The sequence below is a fragment of the Myxine glutinosa genome, chromosome 7 (genome assembly GCF_964187855.1).
Source record: "Myxine glutinosa chromosome 7, kmMyxGlut1.1, whole genome shotgun sequence".
Lineage (NCBI taxonomy): Eukaryota > Metazoa > Chordata > Myxini > Myxiniformes > Myxinidae > Myxine > Myxine glutinosa.
Window position 1 is genome coordinate 47912199 of NC_136267.1, and position 14278 is coordinate 47926476.

Consider the following 14278-nt stretch of genomic DNA (forward strand, 5'->3'; position numbering starts at 1 on the left):
TGCAAAAGTGGTTTCCTGCACCAACACAAGTGTGAAAAGTGGTTTTTCAACACTAACACAAGTGCGAAAAGTGGTTTTTCAACACTAAAACAAGTGCAAAAGTGGTTTCCTGCACCAACACAAGTGCGAAAAGTGGTTTTTCAACACTAACACAAGTGCGAAAAGTGGTTTTTCATCACTAACACAAGTGCGAAAAGTGGTTTTTCAACACTAACACAAGTGCGAAAAGTGGTTTCCTGCACCAACACAAGTGCGAAAAGTGGTTTTTCAACACTAACACAAGTGCGAAAAGTGGTTTTTCAACACTACCACAAGTGCAAAAATTGTTTTTCCACACTAATACAAGTGGAAAAGTGGTTTCCTGCACCAACACAAGTGCGAACAGTGGTTTTAAAACATTAACACAAGTGTGAAAAGTGGTTTTTCAACACTAACACAAGTGCGAAAAGTGTTTTTTTCACACTAATACAAGTGCAAAAGTGGTTTCCTGCACCAACACAAGTGCGTAAAGTGGTTTTTCAACACTAACACAAGTGCGAAATGTGGTTTTTCAACACTAACACAAGTGCGAAAAGTGGTTTTTCCACACTAATACAAGTGCAAAAGTGGTTTCCTGCAACAACACAAGTGTGAAAAGTGGTTTTTCAACACTAACACAAGTGCGAAAAGTGGTTTTTCAACACTATCACAAGTGCAAAAAGTGGTTTTTCAACACTAATACAAGTGCGAAAAGTGGTTTTTCAACACTAACACAAGTGCGAAAAGTGGTTTTTTCCACACTAATACAAGTGCAAAAGTGGTTTCCTGCACCAACACAAGTGCGAAAAGTGGTTTTTCAACACTAACACAAGTGCGAAAATTGGTTTTTCAACACTAACACAAGTGTAAAAAGTGGTTTTTCAACACTATCACAAGTGCAAAAAGTGTTTTTCCACACTAATACAAGTGCAAAAGTGGTTTCCTGCACCAACACAAGTGCGAAAAGTGGTTTTTTCAACACTAACACAAGTGCGAAAAGTGGTTTTTCAACACTAACACAATTGCGAAAAGTGGTTTTTCAACACTAACACAAGTGCGAAAAGTGGTTTTTCAACACGAACACAAGTGCGAAAAGTGGTTTTTTCAACACTAACACAAGTGCGAAAAGTGTTTTTTCCACACTAATACAAGTGCAAAAGTGGTTTCCTGCACCAACACAAGTGCGAAAAGTGGTTTTTCAACACTAACACAAGTGCGAAAAGTGGTTTTTCAACACTATCACAAGTGCAAAAAGTGTTTTTTCCACACTAATACAAGTGCAAAAGTGGTTTCCTGCACCAACACAAGTGTGAAAAGTGGTTTTTCAACACTAACACAAGTGCGAAAAGTGGTTTTTCAACACTAAAACAAGTGCGAAAAGTGGTTTTTCAACACTATCACAAGTGCAAAAAGTGTTTTTTCCACACTAATACAAGTGCAAAAGTGGTTTCCTGCACCAACACAAGTGCGAAAAGTGGTTTTTCAACACTAACACAAGTGCGAAAAGTGGTTTTTCAACACTAACACAAGTGCGAAAAGTGGTTTTTCAACACTAACACAAGTGCGAAAAGTGGTTTTTCAACACTATCACAAGTGCAAAAAGTGTTTTTTCACACTAATACAAGTGCAAAAGTGGTTTCCTGCACCAACACAAGTGTGAAAAGTGGTTTTTCAACACTAACACAAGTGCGAAAAGTGGTTTTTCAACACTATCACAAGTGCAAAAAGTGTTTTTTCCACACTAATACAAGTGCAAAAGTGGTTTCCTGCACCAACACAGGTGTGAAAAGTGGTTTTTCAACACTAACACAAGTGCGAAAAGTGGTTTTTCAACACTAAAACAAGTGCGAAAAGTGGTTTTTCAACACTATCACAAGTGCAAAAAGTGTTTTTTCCACACTAATACAAGTGTAAAAGTGGTTTCCTGCACCAACACAAGTGCGAAAAGTGGTTTTTCAACACTAACACAAGTGCGAAAAGTGGTTTTTCAACACTAACACAAGTGCGAAAAGTGTTATTTTCACACTAATACAAGTGCAAAAGTGGTTTCCTGCACCAACACAAGTGCGAAAAGTGGTTTTTCAACACTAACACAAGTGCGAAAAGTGGTTTTTCAACACTAAAACAAGTGCGAAAAGTGGTTTTTCAACACTATCACAAGTGCAAAAAGTGTTTTTTCCACACTAATACAAGTGCAAAAGTGGTTTCCTGCACCAACCAACACAAGTGTGAAAAGTGGTTTTTCAACACTAACACAAGTGCGAAAAGTGGTTTTTCAACACTAAAACAAGTGCGAAAAGTGGTTTTTCAACACTATCACAAGTGCAAAAAGTGTTTTTTCCACACTAATACAAGTGCAAAAGTGGTTTCCTGCACCAACACAAGTGCGAAAAGTGGTTTTTCAACACTAACACAAGTGCGAAAAGTGGTTTTTCAACACTAACACAAGTGCGAAAAGTGGTTTTTCAACACTAACACAAGTGCGAAAAGTGGTTTTTCAACACTATCACAAGTGCAAAAAGTGTTTTTTCACACTAATACAAGTGCAAAAGTGGTTTCCTGCACCAACACAAGTGTGAAAAGTGGTTTTTCAACACTAACACAAGTGCGAAAAGTGGTTTTCAACACTATCACAAGTGCAAAAAGTGTTTTTTCCACACTAATACAAGTGCAAAAGTGGTTTCCTGCACCAACACAGGTGTGAAAAGTGGTTTTTCAACACTAACACAAGTGCGAAAAGTGGTTTTTCAACACTAAAACAAGTGCGAAAAGTGGTTTTTCAACACTATCACAAGTGCAAAAAGTGTTTTTTCCACACTAATACAAGTGTAAAAGTGGTTTCCTGCACCAACACAAGTGCGAAAAGTGGTTTTTCAACACTAACACAAGTGCGAAAAGTGGTTTTTCAACACTAACACAAGTGCGAAAAGTGTTATTTTCACACTAATACAAGTGCAAAAGTGGTTTCCTGCACCAACACAAGTGCGAAAAGTGGTTTTTCAACACTAACACAAGTGCGAAAAGTGGTTTTTCAACACTAAAACAAGTGCGAAAAGTGGTTTTTCAACACTATCACAAGTGCAAAAAGTGTTTTTTCCACACTAATACAAGTGCAAAAGTGGTTTCCTGCACCAACCAACACAAGTGTGAAAAGTGGTTTTTCAACACTAACACAAGTGCTAAAAGTGGTTTTTCAACACTAAAACAAGTGCGAAAAGTGGTTTTTCAACACTAATACAAGTGCGAAAAGTGGTTTTTCAACACTATCACAAGTGCAAAAAGTGTTTTTCCACACTAATACAAGTGCAAAAGTGGTTTCCTGCACCAACACAAGTGCGAAAAGTGGTTTTTCAACACTAACACAAGTGCGAAAAGTGGTTTTTCAACACTAACACAAGTGCAAAAAGTGTTTTTTCCACACAATACAAGTGCAAAAGTGCTTTCCTGCACCAACACAAGTGCGAAAAGTGGTTTTTCAACACTAACACAAGTGCGAAAAGTGGTTTTTCAACACTAACTCAAGTGCGAAAAGTGGTTTTTCAACACTAACACAAGTGCGAAAAGTGGTTTTTCAACACTATCACAAGTGCAAAAAGTGGTTTTTCCACACTAAGACAAGTGCAAAAGTGGTTTCCTGCACCAACACAAGTGCGAAAAGTGGTTTTTCAACACTAACACAAGTGCGAAAAGTGGTTTTTCAACACTATCACAAGTGCAAAAAGTGTTTTTTCCACACTAATACAAGTGCAAAAGTGGTTTCCTGCACCAACACAAGTGCGAAAAGTGGTTTTTCAACACTAACACAAGTGCGAAAAGTGGTTTTTCAACACTAACACAAGTGCGAAAAGTGGTTTTTCAACACTAACACAATTGCGAAAAGTGGTTTTTCAACACTAACACAAGTGCGAAAAGTGGTTTTTCAACACGAACACAAGTGCGAAAAGTGGTTTTTCAACACTAACACAAGTGCGAAAAGTGTTTTTTCCACACTAATACAAGTGCAAAAGTGGTTGCCTGCACCAACACAAGTGCGAAAAGTGGTTTTTCAACACTAACACAAGTGCGAAAAGTGGTTTTTCAACACTATCACAAGTGCAAAAAGTGTTTTTTCCACACTAATACAAGTGCAAAAGTGGTTTCCTGCACCAACACAAGTGTGAAAAGTGGTTTTTCAACACTAACACAAGTGCGAAAAGTGGTTTTTCAACACTAAAACAAGTGCGAAAAGTGGTTTTTCAACACTATCACAAGTGCAAAAAGTGTTTTTTCCACACTAATACAAGTGAAATAGTGGTTTCCTGCACCAACACAAGTGCGAAAAGTGGTTTTTCAACACTAACACAAGTGCGAAAAGTGGTTTTTCAACACTAACACGAGTGCGAAAAGTGGTTTTTCAACACTAACACAAGTGCGAAAAGTGGTTTTTCAACACTAACACAAGTGCGAAAAGTGTTATTTTCACACTAATACAAGTGCAAAAGTGGTTTCCTGCACCAACACAAGTGCGAAAAGTGGTTTTTCAACACTAACACAAGTGCGAAAAGTGGTTTTTCAACACTATCACAAGTGCAAAAAGTGTTTTTTCCACACTAATACAAGTGCAAAAGTGGTTTCCTGCACCAACACAAGTGCGAAAAGTGTTTTTCAACACTAACACAAGTGCAAAAAGTGGTTTTTCCACACTAAAACAAGTGCAAAAGTGGTTTCCTGCACCAACACAAGTGCGTAAAGTGGTTTTTCAACACTAACACAAGTGCGAAAAGTGGTTTTTCAACACTTACACAAGTGCGAAAAGTGTTATTTTCACACTAATACAAGTGCAAAAGTGGTTTCCTGCACCAACACAAGTGCGAAAAGTGGTTTTTCAACACTAACACAAGTGCAAAAAGTGGTTTTTCAACACTAACACAAGTGCGAAAAGTGGTTTTTCAACACTAACACAAGTGCGAAAAGTGGTTTTTCAACACTAACACAAGTGCGAAAAGTGGTTTTTCAACACTAACACAAGTGCAAAAAGTGTTTTTTCCACACTAATACAAGTGCAAAAGTGGTTTCCTGCACCAACACAAGTGCGAAAAGTGGTTTTTCAACACTAACACAAGTGCGAAAAGTGGTTTTTCAACACTATCACAAGTGCGAAAAGTGGTTTTTCAACACTATCACAAGTGCAAAAAGTGGTTTTTCAACACTAACACAAGTGCGAAAAGTGGTTTTTCAACACTAACACAAGTGCGAAAAGTGGTTTTTCAACACTAACACAAGTGCGAAAAGTGGTTTTTCAACACTAACACAAGTGCAAAAAGTGTTTTTTCCACACTAATACAAGTGCAAAAGTGGTTTCCTGCACCAACACAAGTGCGAAAAGTGGTTTTTCAACACTAACACAAGTGCGAAAAGTGGTTTTTCAACACTATCACAAGTGCGAAAAGTGGTTTTTCAACACTAACACAAGTGCGAAAAGTGGTTTTTCAACACTATCACAAGTGCAAAAAGTGTTTTTTCCACACTAATACAAGTGCAAAAGTGTTTTCCTGCAACAACGCAAGTGCGAAAAGTGGTTTTTCAACACTAACACATGTGCGAAAAGTGGTTTTTCAACACTACCACAAGCGCAAAAATTGTTTTTCCACACTAATACAAGTGGAAAAGTGGTTTCCTGCACCAACACAAGTGCGAACAGTGGTTTTAAAACATTAACACAAGTGTGAAAAGTGGTTTTTCAACACTAACACAAGTGCAAAAAGTGTTTTTTTCACACTAATACAAGTGCAAAAGTGGTTTCCTGCACCAACACAAGTGCGTAAAATGGTTTTTCAACACTAACACAAGTGCGAAAAGTGGTTTTTCAACACTAACACAAGTGCGAAAAGTTGTTTTTAAACACTATCACAAGTGCAAAAAGTGGTTTTTCAACACTAACACAAGTGCGAAAAGTTGTTTTTCAACACTAACACAAGTGCGAAAAGTGGTTTTTCCACACTAATACAAGTGCAAAAGTGGTTTCCTGCACCAACACAAGTGCGAAAAGTGGTTTTTCAACACTAACACAAGTGCGAAAAGTGGTTTTTCAACACTAACACAAGTGCGAAAATTGGTTTTTCAACACTAACACAAGTGTGAAAAGTGGTTTTTCAACACTATCACAAGTGCAAAAAGTGTTTTTCCACACTAATACAAGTGCAAAAGTGGTTTCCTGCACCAACACAAGTGCGAAAAGTGGTTTTTCAACACTAACACAAGTGCGAAAAGTGGTTTTTCAACACTAACACAATTGCGAAAAGTGGTTTTTCAACACTAACACAAGTGCGAAAAGTGGTTTTTCAACACGAACAGAAGTGCGAAAAGTGGTTTTTCAACACTAACACAAGTGCGAAAAGTGTTTTTTCCACACTAATACAAGTGCAAAAGTGGTTTCCTGCACCAACACAAGTGCGAAAAGTGGTTTTTCAACACTAACACAAGTGCGAAAAGTGGTTTTTCAACACTATCACAAGTGCAAAAAGAGTTTTTTCCACACTAATACAAGTGCAAAAGTGGTTTCCTGCACCAACACAAGTGTGAAAAGTGGTTTTTCAACACTAACACAAGTGCGAAAAGTGGTTTTTCAACACTAAAACAAGTGCAAAAGTGGTTTCCTGCACCAACACAAGTGCGAAAAGTGGTTTTTCAACACTAACACAAGTGCGAAAAGTGGTTTTTCATCACTAACACAAGTGCGAAAAGTGGTTTTTCAACACTAACACAAGTGCGAAAAGTGGTTTCCTGCACCAACACAAGTGCGAAAAGTGGTTTTTCAACACTAACACAAGTGCGAAAAGTGGTTTTTCAACACTACCACAAGTGCAAAAATTGTTTTTCCACACTAATACAAGTGGAAAAGTGGTTTCCTGCACCAACACAAGTGCGAACAGTGGTTTTAAAACATTAACACAAGTGTGAAAAGTGGTTTTTCAACACTAACACAAGTGCGAAAAGTGTTTTTTTCACACTAATACAAGTGCAAAAGTGGTTTCCTGCACCAACACAAGTGCGTAAAGTGGTTTTTCAACACTAACACAAGTGCGAAATGTGGTTTTTCAACACTAACACAAGTGCGAAAAGTGGTTTTTCCACACTAATACAAGTGCAAAAGTGGTTTCCTGCAACAACACAAGTGTGAAAAGTGGTTTTTCAACACTAACACAAGTGCGAAAAGTGGTTTTTCAACACTATCACAAGTGCAAAAAGTGGTTTTTCAACACTAATACAAGTGCGAAAAGTGGTTTTTCAACACTAACACAAGTGCGAAAAGTGGTTTTTCCACACTAATACAAGTGCAAAAGTGGTTTCCTGCACCAACACAAGTGCGAAAAGTGGTTTTTCAACACTAACACAAGTGCGAAAATTGGTTTTTCAACACTAACACAAGTGTAAAAGTGGTTTTTCAACACTATCACAAGTGCAAAAAGTGTTTTTCCACACTAATACAAGTGCAAAAGTGGTTTCCTGCACCAACACAAGTGCGAAAAGTGGTTTTTCAACACTAACACAAGTGCGAAAAGTGGTTTTTCAACACTAACACAATTGCGAAAAGTGGTTTTTCAACACTAACACAAGTGCGAAAAGTGGTTTTTCAACACGAACACAAGTGCGAAAAGTGGTTTTTCAACACTAACACAAGTGCGAAAAGTGTTTTTTCCACACTAATACAAGTGCAAAAGTGGTTTCCTGCACCAACACAAGTGCGAAAAGTGGTTTTTCAACACTAACACAAGTGCGAAAAGTGGTTTTTCAACACTATCACAAGTGCAAAAAGTGTTTTTTCCACACTAATACAAGTGCAAAAGTGGTTTCCTGCACCAACACAAGTGTGAAAAGTGTTTTTTCAACACTAACACAAGTGCGAAAAGTGGTTTTTCAACACTAAAACAAGTGCGAAAAGTGGTTTTTCAACACTATCACAAGTGCAAAAAGTGTTTTTTCCACACTAATACAAGTGCAAAAGTGGTTTCCTGCACCAACACAAGTGCGAAAAGTGGTTTTTCAACACTAACACAAGTGCGAAAAGTGGTTTTTCAACACTAACACAAGTGCGAAAAGTGGTTTTTCAACACTAACACAAGTGCGAAAAGTGGTTTTTCAACACTATCACAAGTGCAAAAAGTGTTTTTTTCACACTAATACAAGTGCAAAAGTGGTTTCCTGCACCAACACAAGTGTGAAAAGTGGTTTTTCAACACTAACACAAGTGCGAAAAGTGGTTTTTCAACACTATCACAAGTGCAAAAAGTGTTTTTTCCACACTAATACAAGTGCAAAAGTGGTTTCCTGCACCAACACAGGTGTGAAAAGTGGTTTTTCAACACTAACACAAGTGCGAAAAGTGGTTTTTCAACACTAAAACAAGTGCGAAAAGTGGTTTTTCAACACTATCACAAGTGCAAAAAGTGTTTTTTCCACACTAATACAAGTGTAAAAGTGGTTTCCTGCACCAACACAAGTGCGAAAAGTGGTTTTTCAACACTAACACAAGTGCGAAAAGTGGTTTTCAACACTAACACAAGTGCGAAAAGTGTTATTTTCACACTAATACAAGTGCAAAAGTGGTTTCCTGCACCAACACAAGTGCGAAAAGTGGTTTTTCAACACTAACACAAGTGCGAAAAGTGGTTTTTCAACACTAAAACAAGTGCGAAAAGTGGTTTTTCAACACTATCACAAGTGCAAAAAGTGTTTTTTCCACACTAATACAAGTGCAAAAGTGGTTTCCTGCACCAACCAACACAAGTGTGAAAAGTGGTTTTTCAACACTAACACAAGTGCGAAAAGTGGTTTTTCAACACTAAAACAAGTGCGAAAATTGGTTTTTCAACACTATCACAAGTGCAAAAAGTGTTTTTTCCACACTAATACAAGTGCAAAAGTGGTTTCCTGCACCAACACAAGTGCGAAAAGTGGTTTTTCAACACTAACACAAGTGCGAAAAGTGGTTTTTCAACACTAACACAAGTGCGAAAAGTGGTTTTTCAACACTAACACAAGTGCGAAAAGTGGTTTTTCAACACTATCACAAGTGCAAAAAGTGTTTTTTCACACTAATACAAGTGCAAAAGTGGTTTCCTGCACCAACACAAGTGTGAAAAGTGGTTTTTCAACACTAACACAAGTGCGAAAAGTGGTTTTCAACACTATCACAAGTGCAAAAAGTGTTTTTTCCACACTAATACAAGTGCAAAAGTGGTTTCCTGCACCAACACAGGTGTGAAAAGTGGTTTTTCAACACTAACACAAGTGCGAAAAGTGGTTTTTCAACACTAAAACAAGTGCGAAAAGTGGTTTTTCAACACTATCACAAGTGCAAAAAGTGTTTTTTCCACACTAATACAAGTGTAAAAGTGGTTTCCTGCACCAACACAAGTGCGAAAAGTGGTTTTTCAACACTAACACAAGTGCGAAAAGTGGTTTTTCAACACTAACACAAGTGCGAAAAGTGTTATTTTCACACTAATACAAGTGCAAAAGTGGTTTCCTGCACCAACACAAGTGCGAAAAGTGGTTTTTCAACACTAACACAAGTGCGAAAAGTGGTTTTTCAACACTAAAACAAGTGCGAAAAGTGGTTTTTCAACACTATCACAAGTGCAAAAAGTGTTTTTTCCACACTAATACAAGTGCAAAAGTGGTTTCCTGCACCAACCAACACAAGTGTGAAAAGTGGTTTTTCAACACTAACACAAGTGCTAAAAGTGGTTTTTCAACACTAAAACAAGTGCGAAAAGTGGTTTTTCAACACTAATACAAGTGCGAAAAGTGGTTTTTCAACACTATCACAAGTGCAAAAAGTGTTTTTCCACACTAATACAAGTGCAAAAGTGGTTTCCTGCACCAACACAAGTGCGAAAAGTGGTTTTTCAACACTAACACAAGTGCGAAAAGTGGTTTTTCAACACTAACACAAGTGCAAAAAGTGTTTTTTCCACACCAATACAAGTGCAAAAGTGCTTTCCTGCACCAACACAAGTGCGAAAAGTGGTTTTTCAACACTAACACAAGTGCGAAAAGTGGTTTTTCAACACTAACTCAAGTGCGAAAAGTGGTTTTTCAACACTAACACAAGTGCGAAAAGTGGTTTTTCAACACTATCACAAGTGCAAAAAGTGTTTTTTCCACACTAATACAAGTGCAAAAGTGGTTTCCTGCACCAACACAAGTGCGAAAAGTGGTTTTTCAACACTAACACAAGTGCGAAAAGTGGTTTTTCAACACTAACACAAGTGCGAAAAGTGGTTTTTCAACACTAACACAATTGCGAAAAGTGGTTTTTCAACACTAACACAAGTGCGAAAAGTGGTTTTTCAACACGAACACAAGTGCGAAAAGTGGTTTTTCAACACTAACACAAGTGCGAAAAGTGTTTTTTCCACACTAATACAAGTGCAAAAGTGGTTGCCTGCACCAACACAAGTGCGAAAAGTGGTTTTTCAACACTAACACAAGTGCGAAAAGTGGTTTTTCAACACTATCACAAGTGCAAAAAGTGTTTTTTCCACACTAATACAAGTGCAAAAGTGGTTTCCTGCACCAACACAAGTGTGAAAAGTGGTTTTTCAACACTAACACAAGTGCGAAAAGTGGTTTTTCAACACTAAAACAAGTGCGAAAAGTGGTTTTTCAACACTATCACAAGTGCAAAAAGTGTTTTTTCCACACTAATACAAGTGAAATAGTGGTTTCCTGCACCAACACAAGTGCGAAAAGTGGTTTTTCAACACTAACACAAGTGCGAAAAGTGGTTTTTCAACACTAACACGAGTGCGAAAAGTGGTTTTTCAACACTAACACAAGTGCGAAAAGTGGTTTTTCAACACTAACACAAGTGCGAAAAGTGTTATTTTCACACTAATACAAGTGCAAAAGTGGTTTCCTGCACCAACACAAGTGCGAAAAGTGGTTTTTCAACACTAACACAAGTGCGAAAAGTGGTTTTTCAACACTATCACAAGTGCAAAAAGTGTTTTTTCCACACTAATACAAGTGCAAAAGTGGTTTCCTGCACCAACACAAGTGCGAAAAGTGGTTTTTCAACACTAACACAAGTGCAAAAAGTGGTTTTTCCACACTAAAACAAGTGCAAAAGTGGTTTCCTGCACCAACACAAGTGCGTAAAGTGGTTTTTCAACACTAACACAAGTGCGAAAAGTGGTTTTTCAACACTTACACAAGTGCGAAAAGTGTTATTTTCACACTAATACAAGTGCAAAAGTGGTTTCCTGCACCAACACAAGTGCGAAAAGTGGTTTTTCAACACTAACACAAGTGCAAAAAGTGGTTTTTCAACACTAACACAAGTGCGAAAAGTGGTTTTTCAACACTAACACAAGTGCGAAAAGTGGTTTTTCAACACTAACACAAGTGCGAAAAGTGGTTTTTCAACACTAACACAAGTGCAAAAAGTGTTTTTTCCACACTAATACAAGTGCAAAAGTGGTTTCCTGCACCAACACAAGTGCGAAAAGTGGTTTTTCAACACTAACACAAGTGCGAAAAGTGGTTTTTCAACACTATCACAAGTGCGAAAAGTGGTTTTTCAACACTATCACAAGTGCAAAAAGTGTTTTTCCCACACTAATACAAGTGCAAAAGTGGTTTCCTGCACCAACACAAGTGCGAAAAGTGGTTTTTCAACACTAACACATGTGCGAAAAGTGGTTTTTCAACACTAACACAAGTGCGAAAAGTGGTTTTTCAACACTAACACAAGTGCGAAAAGTAGTTTTTCAACACTAATACAAGTGCAAAAGTGGTTTCCTGCACCAACACAAGTGCGAAAAGTGGTTTTTCAACACTAACACAAGTGCGAAAAGTGGTTTTTCAACACTATCACAAGTGCAAAAAGTGTTTTTTCCACACTAATGCAAGTGCAAAAGTGGTTTCCTGCACCAACAAAAGTGCGAAAAGTGGTTTTTCAACACTACCACAAGTGCGAAAAGTGGTTTTTCAACACCAACAAAAGTGCGAAAAGTGGTTTTTCAACACTAACACAAGTGCGAAAAGTGGTTTTTCAACACTAACACAAGTGCGAAAAGTGTTTTTTCCACACTAATACAAGTGCAAAAGTGGTTTCCTGCACCAACACAAGTGCGAAAAGTGGTTTTTCAACACTAAAACAAGTGCGAAAAGTGGTTTTTCCACACTAATATAAGTGCAAAAGTGGTTTTTCCACACTATCACAAGTGCGAAAAGTGGTTTCCTGCACCAACACAAGTGCGAAAAGTGGTTTTTCAACACTAACACAAGTGCGAAAAGTGGTTTTTCAACACTATCACAAGTGCAAAAAGTGTTTTTTCCACACTAATACAAGTGCAAAAGTGGTTTCCTGCACCAACACAAGTGCGAAAAGTGGTTTTTCAACACTAACACAAGTGCGAAAAGTGGTTTTTCAACACTAACACAAGTGCAAAAAGTGTTTTTCCACACCAATACAAGTGCAAAAGTGGTTTCCTGCACCAACACAAGTGCGAAAAGTGGTTTTTCAACACTAACACAAGTGCGAAAAGTGGTTTTTCAACACTAACTCAAGTGCGAAAAGTGGTTTTTCAACACTAACACAAGTGCGAAAAGTGGTTTTTCAACACTATCACAAGTGCAAAAAGTGGTTTTTCCACACTAAGACAAGTGCAAAAGTGGTTTCCTGCACCAACACAAGTGCGAAAAGTGGTTTTTCAACACTAACACAAGTGCGAAAAGTGGTTTTTCAACACTAACACAAGTGCAAAAAGTGTTTTTTCCACACTAATACAAGTGCAAAAGTGGTTTCCTGCACCAACACAAGTGCGAAAAGTGGTTTTTCAACACTAACACAAGTGCGAAAAGTGGTTTTTCAACACTATCACAAGAGCAAAAAGTGGTTTTTCAACACTAATACAAGTGCAAAAGTGGTTTCCTGCACCAACACAAGTGCTAAAAGTGGTTTTTCAACACTAACACAAGTGCGAAAAGTGGTTTTTCAACACTAATACAAGTGCAAAAGTGGTTTCCTGCACCAACACAAGTGCGAAAAGTGGTTTTTCAACACTAACACAAGTGCGAAAAGTGGTTTTTCAACACTATCACAAGTGCAAAAAGTGTTTTTTCCGCACTAATACAAGTGCAAAAGTGGTTTCCTGCACCAACAAAAGTGCGAAAAGTGGTTTTTCAACACTAACACAAGTGCGAAAAGTGGTTTTTCAACACTATCACAAGTGCAAAAAGTGTTTTTTCCACACTAATACAAGTGCAAAAGTGTTTTCCTGCAACAACGCAAGTGCGAAAAGTGGTTTTTCAACACTAACACATGTGCGAAAAGTGGTTTTTCAACACTACCACAAGCGCAAAAATTGTTTTTCCACACTAATACAAGTGGAAAAGTGGTTTCCTGCACCAACACAAGTGCGAACAGTGGTTTTAAAACATTAACACAAGTGTGAAAAGTGGTTTTTCAACACTAACACAAGTGCAAAAAGTGTTTTTTTCACACTAATACAAGTGCAAAAGTGGTTTCCTGCACCAACACAAGTGCGTAAAATGGTTTTTCAACACTAACACAAGTGCGAAAAGTGGTTTTTCAACACTAACACAAGTGCGAAAAGTTGTTTTTAAACACTATCACAAGTGCAAAAAGTGGTTTTTCAACACTAACACAAGTGCGAAAAGTGGTTTTTCAACACTAACACAAGTGCGAAAAGTGGTTTTTCCACACTAATACAAGTGCAAAAGTGGTTTCCTGCACCAACACAAGTGCGAAAAGTGGTTTTTCAACACTAACACAAGTGCGAAAATTGGTTTTTCAACACTAACACAAGTGTGAAAAGTGGTTTTTCAACACTATCACAAGTGCAAAAAGTGTTTTTCCACACTAATACAAGTGCAAAAGTGGTTTCCTGCACCAACACAAGTGCGAAAAGTGGTTTTTCAACACTAACACAAGTGCGAAAAGTGGTTTTTCAACACTAACACAATTGCGAAAAGTGGTTTTTCAACACTAACACAAGTGCGAAAAGTGGTTTTTCAACACGAACAGAAGTGCGAAAAGTGGTTTTTCAACACTAACACAAGTGCGAAAAGTGTTTTTTCCACACTAATACAAGTGCAAAAGTGGTTTCCTGCACCAACACAAGTGCGAAAAGTGGTTTTTCAACACTAACACAAGTGCGAAAAGTGGTTTTTCAACACTATCACAAGTGCAAAAAGAGTTTTTTCCACACTAATACAAGTGCAAAAGTGGTTTCCTGCACCAACACAA